This window comes from Tupaia chinensis, unplaced genomic scaffold (assembly GCF_000334495.1).
Source record: "Tupaia chinensis unplaced genomic scaffold, TupChi_1.0 Scaffold147003_1, whole genome shotgun sequence".
In the NCBI taxonomy this organism is placed as follows: domain Eukaryota; kingdom Metazoa; phylum Chordata; class Mammalia; order Scandentia; family Tupaiidae; genus Tupaia; species Tupaia belangeri.
Genome location: NW_006206856.1, coordinates 2,499,791 through 2,511,794, shown reverse-complemented (window position 1 = coordinate 2,511,794; position 12,004 = coordinate 2,499,791). Strand labels below are relative to the sequence as shown.

The following is a 12,004-nucleotide window of genomic DNA, read 5'->3' as shown; positions in this document are numbered from 1 at the left end:
GGAAGACATACCCTCAACAGTTTCTCATGTCACAATACCCCCAGTCTTCCCAACCAGCCAGCATCATGAGTGTGTAGGTTGACATGTACAGTTTGATCAGGGAAACAAACTAGCTTTCTTCTATATGGATTCAACTTTGCATGAGCAATGTTTTACCACTCTGCCACCAAGCTGACCTCTTTAATTTTAAAATTCTATTAAATTTTCTAGGCCATATCTTGAATTGAGCGTTCTGTATCAATGTTTCTTAGCACAAGGAATATCTTAAAGTTTTTTTCTCCCTCATATATAAAAACCTTTCTGAATTTTATCTCTATAATTGTATTTCTGAATCGGATCTTCCTTTGTTTTAAGTTTGTGTAGGAATTTTTGTTATGCATGTATTGGATTCCTTTTCCTATCTTCTCTAGCTATAATTTTCTCTGTAATATACTTCAAATTTAGTAGCTAATGTTTTTAATTAATTTTGGAAAAATGCCTGACATTGTTTTTGTGAATATTGTATCTTTTCTATTCTCTCTCTCTCTTTTTTTTTTTTAAGGATTCCAGTGGTAAGTTTTTTAGACATTTTAATTAAGTTCCACCAGTTTGTTATACTCTCATCTGTTTTTTTACTCATCCAGTTTAGGTATTTTCTATTGATTTGTCTTCAGGCTCATTCATTTTGTGTTCCACTGTGTCTAATTTATTGTTAAACATCCATTGAATTCTTAATTTCAGTTATTTAAGAGCTTTATTGTTAGAATATCCATTATATTCTTTTTAATGGAGTAAGTCCTCTGTTGAAATTCTACAACCTGTCATCCATTTTTTCTGTTTTCTCTCAATTTTCTTTTCTTAATTGCCAGAGGGCACATGCACTCACCAGAGAGAGCAAGAGAGCACACATGTACACGTGCAAGAGAGAGAAAGGGAGAGATAGAACACATTCCACAATGGGTGTGGTCACACTGCAATTCTTTTTCTTCCTTTTCTCCATTCTGACAGGATTTTTGGCATACATGCTCTTGTACCTGGCATGTTTTTCAAGCCCTGGGATGGGGATTCTAACGGCAGTCAGCCTTGTGGGATCTGACTTCCTATGCACAAGCTTAGCTGTGTTACTGGCCTGGCTCTAATTTTCTTTGCCATATAATCATAGTTTTGGTGGTGTTTTTTAAATCCTCTTAGTAATTATAGTATCTGAATCATCTATGGATCTTCTTCTGTTGTCTAAAATTTCCACTTTATTATTGTTCGTGTTTTCTACTCCCTTACATATCTAGTAAGATTTTGTATGCTGGATATAGTGTACAAAAGAACAGTAGGGGCTCCAGATATAATCTTCTACCAAAAAATGTTTCCCTTTTCTTATATTAAGTAAACTGGATAAGAGACTAATCATTTAAATCCCATCAGGGATTATGGTGGTCACATCTTTGTATTGGTTTTAGTAAGACTGAGTTATGAGTGCTTGCTTGTTTGCTTGCTTGCTTGCTTGCTTTTCTTCTTCCCTCCCTTTCCCCTCTCCTCCCCTCCTTTGCCAGAGGGCATGTGTGCTCACTGGAGAGAGAAACAGGGGGAAAATGAGAAAGAGAGAGCATGCATGTGCACAAGCAAGAGAGAGAAAGCATCCCACGATGGAATGTAGTCACACTGAAATCCTTTCTCTTTCATTTCTCCATTTTGTCAGGATTTTTGGCTTACATGAACTTGTGCCCAGCATACTTTTCAGGCTGCCGGGAGGAGGAATCTAACCATAGTTGGTATTGTGTCTCTGGCTCCCTATGCATAGAGCTTAATTGCTGCTTTTTCTTTTCTTTTTTTTCCATTTTATTATTATTTTTTATTTCATTTTCTTTTATACATTCAATCATGTTATTTAGCTTACAAAGTGAATATTTCAACATGTGAACATTTCTCCCTAGTCCAGTTGATAAAACTATAAAATTATCTTCAACAGATAATACCACATTTCTTTGTCCCATTAATGCTTTGCCTCTCTATTTTTCCTCTAAATGTCCTTCCTCAGATTCTACTCTTTCACACACACTATATCTGATATTCACAGATTTACTGTGTTTCTATATCCTTTAGTCAATCAGTTTCAGTCATAGGGTGCAGACACTCGGTATATATTGAGTGGGGACATTCAGTATCTCTCCTTCATAGCCTGGCTTGCTTTACTCAGCAGTAAATCTTCCATATTCCACTTTCTGTTGAAAGTCAGGGTGTTGTTGTTGTTTTAATGACTGAATAGTATTCCATAAAGTATATGTGTCACAGTTTTTCAATCCATTCATCTGTGGACATTTGGGTTGATTCCATGTCTTAGCGATTGTGAATAGTGCCTCAATAAACATTGATGTGCAAGCACTTTTCTGATTAAGAATTCTTCTGACCTTTGGGTAGATACCAAGGAATGGTATTGCTGGATCATACGGTAGACCTATTTGTAGATTTTTGAAAAATCTCCAAATTGTTCTCCACGGTGGCTAGACCAATTTACATTCCCACCAGCAGTGTAAGAAAGTTCCCCCCCCCCCGCCACATGTATTTTTTTTTTTTTTTTTTTTTTTTTTTTTAATCTTAGCTATTCTGACTGGGGTTAGGTGGTATCTCAAAAATATGGGACACTTCACGAATTTGCGTGTCATCCTTGATTCGTGTCGTCTGTGCGCAGGGGCCATGCTAATCTTCTCTGTATCATTCCAATTTTAGTATACGTGCTGCCGAAGTGAGCACTAACTGCTGCTTTTTCTAATTGTTGTTATGTGGGCCTTAGCCTGATGCTGCTACACATTATCTATCTATCTATCTATCTATCTATCTATCTATCTATCTATCTATCTATCTTTTTGGAGAAGTTTTTTGCTATAGGGTGCTTGCACTTGCTAGAAAGAGAGAGACAGAAAGCAGGAAATCACCCCCTGGGGGGATGGCCACACCACAATCCCTTCTCCATTCTCCTCTCAGGATCTTGGGCATGCACACCCAGTGTGCATTTCAGCCACTAGGTCCAGGACTCGAACTGTGGTTGACTACATGGGAGTCCAGCGACATAGCCATTATGCCAACTGCTTGTCCCCACATTATATTTTAATTTATGTGTTGTGTTCACTTTTAAATTTCTATCCTATCTTTTATTGCGTAGTTTACATATTGAGTTAATTTTCTCTTGGCAGTTTGTTTTGTTTTGTTTTGTTTGTTTTTGCTATCGGGCACATGTACTTCAGAGAGAGAGAGAGAGAGAAATTGAAATCACTCCCTGAAGGTGACCACACTGTAATCCCTTCTGCTCCATTCTTTTCTTGTGATTTTGGGCATGCATACACATGTACCTGGTGTGATTTTCAAAGCTGCTGGGTCTGGGACTTGAGCAATGAAGTCAGCCATGTGAGACTCAGCCACTTTGACCTTCATATCACCATCTGGTTCCCCTATTGCAGTTTTGTCTTCACTTATGTTATTGTTTCTTTTTTCTTTTCTTGAGTTGTGTTAATTTTAGTCACTTTTTCTCCCATTGTCCTGTCATTTCTTTTCTATTTTTGTAGTTAGACTTCGTAGTCCTTCTTCAAAGAGATTTCAGTATGGTTTTAAATGAATGGTGAAATGCTTTTAACTTTTATTGCTGCACTGCAAAAGTCATGAATACTTCTTATCTGTTATATATTTTGTTGTTCTTGTCCACCATTCTTCCTTTAGTATCTATATCTATACTATTCTGATTGTTTTAAAAAATACCTTTACTGGGGCCAGCAGGTGGTGTGGTGGTTGGGGTGCTTGATTCCCACATGTCTGATTGTGATTTAAAACCTGACCTAATGACTTGAAAAATCACATTGTGCATGTGTGCATGTTGCATGTGTGCCCACAGTCCCAGGAGGAGAATGGAGAAGAAGGGATCGCCGTGAGGCCATCCTCCTGGAAGTTGATTTCTTAGTTTCCTTCTCACTGACTCTGTCTCTCATCAGCGAGTGCACATGCCCTATGGCAAAAACTAAAACAAAATAAAGCCTTTATTGAAGTATAATTGACATACAGTAAACTATATATTTTGAGTATATCATTTGATATATTTTAACATATGTATATACCTGTGAAACCATCAGCACAGTCAAGATAATGAACATAGCAATTATACTACCTTCAAAGTTTTCTAGTTCCCTTTGTTACCCTTTTCTTGTGCTTCTGCCAGCCATTCTTAGCAAATTCTGCTCTGATTTGTGTCACTATAAATTTGTTGTGTTGTATTTCTTAGAATTCTACATAAATGGATTATACAACTTGTATCTAATTTTTGATCTGACTTCTTTCAGCATAATTATTTTGAGATTCATCCATATATATTCATCAATATATGCAATATTCTTTTTCATTGCTAAGGAGTATTGCTGAATATACTAAATTAAATGAAATGCACAAATATTTCATAGGGCAAAAAAGATCTGTGCTGGCTAATTTTATCTCAGGGAGAATAGCAGGAGTTGAGAATCAGCCACAGAGTAGGGAGAAGCCAGCTGAACTTTTTAATTGATCAGAATCTCTAGGACCACCCCAGAGACAGTGAGTTTGCATTAACCTGCCAATTGTTTTTCATTAAGCCCTCACTGGGTGTGGATTGGAAGTATACTAAAAAATGGAGGCAGAAGGGGCCAGAGTTAGCGTAATGGCTAGGTCGCTGAACTCCAGCGTCGTCGATCACGGTTCAAGTCCCAGACCCGGTGACTTAAACTCACACCGGGCACGTGTGCATGTGTGCCCAAGATCCTGAGAGGAGAATGGAGGAGTAAAGGATTGCACCGTGGCCATCTCCACTCAGGGGTGGTTTCTCACTTTCTGTCTCTCTGTCTTTGTGGCGAGTGCATGTGCCCTTTAGCAAAAACCTCTCCAAAAAGAAAAAAAAAAAACCCAAAACAAAACAAAACAACACAAAAGAATGGAGGCAGGGCAGAGGGATTGTGAGGAACCCCCTGAGATTTACAGGATCTTTATTAAGGCATGGCTGTGATGTGCCAGAGAAGGGACAGGGCAGGATACCTGAGAGAGACCCTGAGGTGTGTGAGGACTTTTCCAAGTACATAGTAGCAGCCTCTTGAACACTGGGAGCAGCATAAATGGGGGTAAAGAATTATTTTCTGAGGTACAGAAAACTGGAGGCCTAAAAGGCTGACACCTTAGTTTTAAGAGACAGAGAGTGGGATAGATCAAGATCTCCTTTGTCTTGTGAAACAGAGATCTCTTTTAATGCATCTGAACTTGAAAGCTGTAGAGATGTTCAGAATCTTGCTACTGTTCAGATTCTTAACCTTGATGAAGAAAATGTTCTAATCCTGCATCTAAAACATTTGAAACAGTGGTAAACTAAATTAAATTTAAGCTGGAAGAAAGACCAGACCCATCTTAAGCACTTAAAAGATTGACTTAACCTGCAAGCCTAGTGGTTTGATACAGGAAAAGGCATGGCCTTTTCTGTCTGGTATACATTTTTAAAAAATCATAAGATAACATAGTGAAAGAAGATAAAGTGATTCCTAATCAGAGGTGAAAATAGTCCATAGAAGCAGCCTCACAAATGTCTTAGGTACTAGAATTAGCAAATAGGGACTTTAAAATAATTATGATACATATGTTGAAGGTTTTAGGAAAGGTAGGCAGTAAGTATGAACATAAGTGAACTTCTAGCAGAGAAGTAGAATTCGAAAAGAGCCACATGGGAATTTTATTTTTTAAAGTTTCCTTCTCTCTTCTAAGAGAGAGAAAGAGAGAACAAAAGAAGGAAAGACACATACTCCAACAAGGTCTTTGTATCATGATCCACCCCTAGCTTCAGTCAGTCCCAGGTCACAGACATGTGCGTACCCACCCAGTGTGTTTGGGGAAGGGGGTCCTGCAGAACTGAATCTGGGATCTTTCCCATGTCTTTCACCCTCAAAGAGTATAGTATTACCACTGTGTGACTGTCCAGTCCTCAACACATGGGAATTTTAGAACCAAAAAGTGAAGTGTCAGATGAATAATTCACTTGATGGATTTAGTTGTAGATAGGAAATAGCAGTAAGGAGTATGGGAAAATTTATAGACAAGTCCATAGAATTTAATATATTGAACCACAGGGACCAGCAGGTGGCATAGTGGTTACAGAGCTGAACTCCCACCTGACCCCATTTGAGGTCCCGGACCCAGCAGTTTGAAACTCATGCCAGGTGTGCGTACATGCATGTCCGAAATCCTGAGAGGAGAATGGAGGAGAAGGGATTGTGGTGTGGCCATCTCCTCCAGGGAGTGATTTATCACTTTCTGTTTGATTCTGGTGAGCACATGTGTCCTCTAGCAAAAATCTCTAAGTATTTGTGTGTGTGTGTGTGTGTGTGTGTATGTGTATGTATAAAACCACGAAGAACACTGGATGATGATAAAACTGAACAGACCTTCTGAAATCTATGGGACAAAATGAAATTAATATATGGATACTTGCAGTCCTTAAAGGAGAATAGAGAGAAAACTGGATAAAAGCTGGAAATAAACCTATTGATACATACAGTAAATAATTTTTAACAAGCATGCCAAATTTGTTAAATGGAGAAAGGACAAACTGGGAACTGATGCCATGGTACTAGGAAAACTGAATAGTCTCATGCAAAAGAATAAAGTTGGACTTTAGCTACCACCATACAAAAAATTAACTCAAAATAGATTGAAGACTTAAATCTATGAGCTGAATTCATAAGATATTTAGAAGAAAACATAGGGGCAAATAGTCATGGCATTAGATTTAGTCATAGTTTCTCAGATGTGACACCAAAAGCACCAACAAAAGAAAATTGATGACTTGGACTTCATCAAAATTAAAAACTTTTGTGTATTAAGGGACTCTATTAAGAGAGTGAAAATGGTAGAAAATACCTGCAAATCTTATATGTTAGAAAGCTTTAATGCATGGAATATAAAAAAGTCCTACATCTCAAAATAAAAGTTAGTTTAGATATGGGCAAAGGACTTTAATATGTTTCATCAAGAAGTTATACAAATCAACAGTATGCACACAAAAAATTGTCTAACATCAAGTCATCAGAGAAATTCAAATCAAAACAAGATGCCACTTTACACCCACTACAATGGCTATTATTTTCTTCAGAAAACACACACACACACACACACACACACACAATAGTAAGCATTGGCAAAGACTTGGAGAAATTGGAAACTCTATTCATTGCTGGTGATAATGTAAAATGGTGCAGCTGCTATGGAAAATAGTTTGGCAGTTCCTCAAAAAGTTAAACATAGAATTACCATATGCTGTAGGAATTCTACTCCTAGGTGTATATCCAGAAAATTAAAAAGAAAGACTCAAGGAAATATTCATAGAGACATTATCTACAATAGCCAAAAGGTAGAAGCAATAAATATGCATAATAGATTAGTGGATAAGTAAAATGATATATACAGTCATATGCTGCATAATCATGTTTTAGCCAACTACAGACCCCACATATATAAGGGTAATTCTGTAAGACTATAATGGAGCTGACAAATTCCTATTTCTTAATGACAGAGTAGCTTTCTGTCCTAATGACACGTTGTCTAGTGACATCATACTGTCTGTCCTAATGTCATAGTGCATTACATCACTCAACCTACTACACTGTCAGTTATATAAAAGTATGGCAAGTACAGTTACAGAGGGTACTGGGACCAACAGTTGGCATAATGGCTATATCGCTGGACTCCCATGTGGTCGACTGCAGTTCGAGTCCTGGACCTGGTGACTTAAACTCACGCCCCAAGATCCCAAGAGGAGAATGGAGGAGAAGGGATTACAGCATGGCCATTCCCCCCCCCCCGGGGGGGTGAGTTCTCACTTTCTGTCTCTTGTCTCTCTCTGTCTTTCTGGTGAGCGCATGCGCCCTACAGCAAAACCTCTAAAAACAAAAAAAACAAAAACAAAAAACAGAAAAATGAACAATTACAAAGGGTACATAATACTTGATATTGAACAACTGTTATTGGTTTATGTATTTACTATGCTATAATTTTTGTTAGAATATACTCCTACTTATAAAAAAAGCTTATTGCAAAACCATATGCTTTTAAGCTGGCATACATATATCTTGTTACATACATCTTGTGTTTACTGCATCTTTTGATTGAATAATTTTCTCTTGTGCTTTATATTCCCTTTTTACTTTGTTCATCATGGCCCTTCAGGTGGGACAAGATGTGGAAATAGAAGACAGTGATGTTGATGATCCTAACTCTGTGTAGTTCCAATCTGATGTGTGTGTTTGCACCTTAGTTTTTAACCAGAAAGTTTAAAGAGTAAAAAAAAAAAAAATATTAAAAAGAAGGAAAGTCATATAATAAGTATATAAAGAAAGAAGATATTTTTATGCATCTGTACAATGTGTTTATGTTGTAAAGCTAAATATTTATATTTCAGAGAGATTTTTGTTATAGGGTGCTTGTGCTCACTAGAGAGACAGAGAGACAGAAAGACAGAAAGCGAGGAATCACCCCCCCCACCCCCCAGGGGGATGGCCATGCTGCAGTCCCTTCTCCTCTACTCTCCTCTCATGGTCTTGGGCAGGCACGCACATGCGCCTGGTGTGAGTTTTAAGTTGCCGTGTCTGGGACTTGAACTGCAGCTAACTACGTAGGAGTCCAGCAATGTAACCATTATACTTTCTGCTAATCCCAAAGCTAGGTGTTATTTTAAAATAGTCAAAAGGTTAAAAAATATAAAGAGTTTATAAAATTAAAAACTTACAATAACCTAAGATCAATTTATTATTGAAGAAAAGAAAACAAAGATGCCCTCCCAGAGCCCCCACCAACCTACCTGCATCACAAAAATTTGACAAGTGCGCTTGCCCATGTGGCAGCAGCAAAGATGCTCAGAGCCCCTGTCCATCTGCCTGTACTCCAGTGGGCAGACCAGTGCCCCTGTCCACCTTTTAGAACTGCGAATACCAGCCCAGAGCCCTTACCCACACCAAAGAAAGCCCCTGCCTCGCCTTCCTAGAATTAACTGCCAGTGGGAGGTGCCAGGGTTGTGGAGAGGCTCGGGTGCTGGAGCGGACAGCTTCCTCCATCTCAGGTGGCACACACAAATGGTAATATAAACAGCTAGCAATCTCCTGAATTACATCTCCTGAACCAGCACTCATATCTTTCTTTTGTGCAGCCTACTTAAGACAGGATATTGCTTTCAGCTGGTAGAGCAAATTAAACCCAAAAAAAATGTGAGAAGAAAAGTAGTATGAAAGATAATAGCAGAAGCTAATTAAATAGAAAACAGACAAAGACTAGGAAAAAAATCAGTAAAGCCCAAAGTCGTTTTTTGAAAAGATTGATAAAAAGGATATCTCTCTGGCAAGACTGGTGAATTGAAAAATGGAGAAAACATATATGTAATGGAAGAGGGGTGCTTTAGGAATTTTATGAACCATTTTACTTATAAAAATTTGTTGAAATGCATAGTTAAAAAATGAAATAGGAAATTAGGTGAAAATATATGAAAGATATTGAATCTTTTTTTTGAAAGATATTGAATCTTTGATAAAAGAATATTTTGACAAAGAAAACTCAAATATTGGATGGTTTCAGTTGTGCAATCTATGCAACCCATTTAAGACAGAGAATATGATAATACTTTCAGCTTTTATCTCCACTGACTACTTTGCAGTAGAAGGATCCACACAACTCAGGCAACCACCCACAAGACAGCAGGTATCATTGGAATCTACTCTTTTATGGGAAGAAATGAGTATTCCACCAGACACCTAAATATTAAGGTAGCGATGCAAGAAATAATGAAAAAAAATAAAATAAAAACAAGGAACTAGTTCTCCTCCAAAGGAATGCATTAATTCCCATGAACAACAAACAAATATAGGAAATTATAGGAATGTTGGGAATTGATTTAAAAATATTGATAATGGGCCAGCCCATGGTGTGGTAGTGGTAGTTCAGGCAGCTAAACTACCACACGGCCCAGTATGTGGTTTGAGTCTTGAATCCCATGGCTTGAGAAACAAGCCAAGCATGTATGTGCATATGTGCAAAATCCTGAAAGAGGAGAGAAATGGAGAAGAAGGGATTGCAGTGTAACCATATTCCATAGGGGTGTTTTCTAGCTTTCCCTCTCTCTGTCTCTCCAATGAACACATGTGCTCTCCAGCAAAACTAAATTAAAAAAAAAAATCAAACTAAACTCAATGAAGTGGAAGAGAATACAGACACACAATTCCAGGAGATAAGAAAAACAAAACAATTCATTATGTGAAGGAACATGCAATAAAGACATAGTAAAAATGAACCAAACAGAAAGCTTGGAGTTGAAGAAAACAATTCAGGCCAAAAAAAAAAAAAAAAAAAATTCCTTCAAGGGCCAGCCTTGTGACCTAATGGTTAAGGGAGCTGGATCCCAAATGAAGAATGACTGCTGTTCAGATCCCAGCCCTGGAGGCCTGAACTCACTGGGTATGTGTGTGTGTGCATGCCCCAAATCCCAACAAGAACGAGAATTGGAGAAGGGTTGCAGCATGACCATACCCCTTTGGAGGTTGCTTTCTCCCTCTCTTTGTCTCTGGTTAAGTGCACATGTCTTCTAGTAACAAAAAATAAACAAGTAATTCTGTAGAGAGCAACAACAGGTTAGAACATGCAGAAGGTTCTCTTAACTTAAGGACAGAAGTTTGGAATAGCTCAAACTGTCCCCCCCAAAAAAAGAGGAAAAAAAATCTCCATTGAAGTTAACATACTGGAAATTTTGGACACCATTAAGTGACTGAATGAGTATAAAGGGTATCCCAGAAGGCAAAGAGACAGGAAAAGCATACAAAATTTTTTCACAGCATACTGGATAATACTATAGTAGCTAAAACTTCCCAGTCTGAAGAGAGATACAGGTATCGAGACCCAAGAAATTCAGAGGATATTAAATAGATTCAATGTGGGACCAGCAGTTAGTGTAATGGTTATATCGCTGGACTCTCATGTAGGCAACCGTGGTTCAAGTCCCAGACCTGGTGGCTTAAACTCATGCTGGGCACATATATGTGCGTGCCCAAGATCCTGAGAGGAGAATGGAGGAGAAGGGATTGCAGCGTGGCCATCCCCCCGGGGGGTGATTTCTTGCTTTCTCTCTGTCTCTCTCTCTTGCAAGCACACATGCCCTATAACACAAACCTCTCTCTAAAAAAAAAAAGAAAAAAGAAAAGAAAAAAAGATTCAATGTAAGAAGATCCTCTTCAAGGCACATTATTGTCAAATGTCAAAAGTCATTTTGTAAATATAAAGTTCTAAAAATGGTTAGAGAAAACTGTCAAGTTACTTACAAAGGATACACTATCAGACTAACTTCAGATTTCTTTGCAGAACCTTACAGGCCAGGAGAAAATGGGTTGATATTTAAAATCCTGGGACACTAAACTGGCTCTTCAAGAAATATTTAACGTAATACTATATCTAGAAATGAAAGGAAGATAAATATTGTGAAAACACATGGAAGTATAAAACTTACCAGTAACATAGGTACGCAAAAAGGAGAACTGATTCAACCCCTACACAAATGGATAAAGCTCATCCTTTAATATTTTCTCGAGGGGACATGGGTAAAAAATTACCTGAAATTTTCCATGTTTGAATGTTAACAAAAAAGAAAAAAGTGATTGTACTTGAAGGATAGTTGGCTAGATGTAAATTTCTTGATTTGTTGATTTGTGCTTTTTTATATTTTGTTAATGTGTAGAAATGCTACTGATTTTTGTCTGTTGATTTTGTATCCTGCAAGTTTACTGAATTTGATGTCTTTAACTCGTTGGTTGTTTTGAATTGGATTGTTTAATATCCACTTATTTGTGAGTTTGTAAATTTTTCTACGATTATTGGTTTCTAGTTTTATACCATTGTGGTCAGAAAAGATCCCTAAAAAGACTTAAACGTTCTTGGGACCAGCAGATGGCATAATGGTTGTCGCCAGACTCCCATGTAGTCAACTGCAGTTCAATTCCCAGACCTG

At 37.8% G+C, this 12,004-nt stretch overlaps 1 pseudogene; it reads right to left on the bottom strand.

The window, feature by feature from the left end:
• Positions 1-2,601: 2,601 nt before the first annotated feature.
• LOC114006321 (uncharacterized) lies at positions 2,602-2,724 on the bottom strand (annotated as a pseudogene).
• Positions 2,725-12,004: the final 9,280 nt, after the last annotated feature.